This window comes from Mandrillus leucophaeus, unplaced genomic scaffold, assembly GCF_000951045.1.
Source record: "Mandrillus leucophaeus isolate KB7577 unplaced genomic scaffold, Mleu.le_1.0 Scaffold308, whole genome shotgun sequence".
Classification (NCBI taxonomy): domain Eukaryota; kingdom Metazoa; phylum Chordata; class Mammalia; order Primates; family Cercopithecidae; genus Mandrillus; species Mandrillus leucophaeus.
The window spans coordinates 1299431-1301045 of NW_012103232.1; the positions used below are offsets into that span (position 1 = coordinate 1299431).

The following is a 1615-nucleotide window of genomic DNA, read 5'->3' on the forward strand; positions in this document are numbered from 1 at the left end:
AAGATTTCAGTTCAACCCAAGGAAGATCCCAGGTCAGAAGTGAGCAGCCACTACTGGGCCATGGGGGTCAAGGTCAGGGAAGCTGTGGGAAGAAGGGCCCAGGGGATGTGCAGGGCTCAGGCTAGAGATACAGATGCCAATCCTGAAAGCCAATGGAGGAGAAGAGGCAGTTCCCCATTTTTAGAGAGGGAATCCCGAGGCCCAACCACGGCTTACCCTGGCCACCTTGATCCAGTGCTCCACCACCCTGGCCCTGTCCTGGGCCCTCATGCTGTGGTCCCCGAGGCAGGAGGTGGTGACACAGTTGGTGAGCCTGTTGAAGTGTGCAATGGTGGCACAAACTGTGGGTGCCACGTGCTCACTCCCCTTCTGATGTCGTTGGCCCCAGATGGAGCCCAAACATTCGTAGAGCTCCACCTTCTTGAAGAGATCCTTTGGGGGAGGAGGAGAGTGTCACGGACACGGCACATCCCAGCTCAGAGTCACCCACAGTCCCAGGCAGGAAGTGAGCTCACAGTCATCCACAGTCTCTGGAAGGAACAGAACTGGAGCTTTTAAAGAAAACTTTAAAATGGGCTCCAGACTCGTGGGAGTCCCTGCGTTTGGTTTTCTGCCCACTGAGGGCCCTGAATGCATCATGGCCCAGAACCCAACAAGGGTGGGAAGAGGGTGACATTTTCTCCCAGGCCATCCTCACTCCAAGAAGTAGAAGGTGGCTCAGGCCTCCCCATCCTGAGGCCTCGTCTTCCTCCCATCCCAATCAGCCCTCTACTCCTTCTCTCCCTACTGGTGCAGTTTCCTTGCAGCAACTGCAACCTTGGGCCCTGTTTGGGTGTCTGCCATAGAATCTAGTATGCATCAGGTACCTAATAAGTGCTGAGGGTCGTGAGGCTCCTGAGCAGCTGGGTGAGTGACCCATGGCCCTGCCTGCCCCTCACTGATCACCTGCCCTGTCCTGCTTTCTGTCCATCCCCTGTCATTCAGTCTGCACAGTCACTCTGTGCAGCTGGCACGGGTGATTTCCCATCTCGGCTGTCCACATGCAGACAGGGAAGGCTTGTGGGTGAGGAAACTCATCCAGATCCCATGGTTGGTAAGAAGTGGGGCTGAAACTGGACCCAGGGCATTGGCCGCTCCTCAGGGAGAGGCTGGTCTGAGACAGCTGGTGCCAGACGCACAGCCTGCAAAGCCCAGCTGCTCACCACATCCATGAGGGTCAGCTGCTCAGCCAGCAGCCTGGGAGGCAAGGTCGTGATGTCCGGCAGCTCCTCAGTGTGTTGGCTCTTGACAGTCCCGGGACAGGGACAGGGGGACTCTGGGGCTGATTGTGGCTCCAGCACTGTTCCTGGAGGAGGCCCTTCCCCTGGTGCTGGTGCTGGTGCTGGTGCTGAATGTAAATATCCTGGTGCATCCAGGGCTACAGGTGACTCTGGCTCCAGAGCAGGCCGCAGGTCCGCCAGCAGTGGTGGTGCTGGCTCCAGGGCCAGCATTGTTAATGCGTGTTGCCCAGGAGGTGGAGCAGGATCTGGAAAAGGAGAAAAGGTCACCATTCCAGTCACTCCTCACTGGGATTTCCAAGTATAGAAATGACTGGATGGAATTTAAGGGAATTGTA

The 1615-nt window shown here is 57.0% G+C and overlaps 1 protein-coding gene and 1 pseudogene across 1 annotated transcript in view; one reads left to right on the forward strand and one right to left on the reverse strand.

Moving 5' to 3' along the window:
- Positions 1 to 1615, forward strand: part of LOC105544779 (Ig heavy chain Mem5-like) — a 160746-nt gene that overhangs the window by 110721 nt on the left and 48410 nt on the right.
- Positions 878 to 1568, reverse strand: LOC105544769 (annotated as a pseudogene).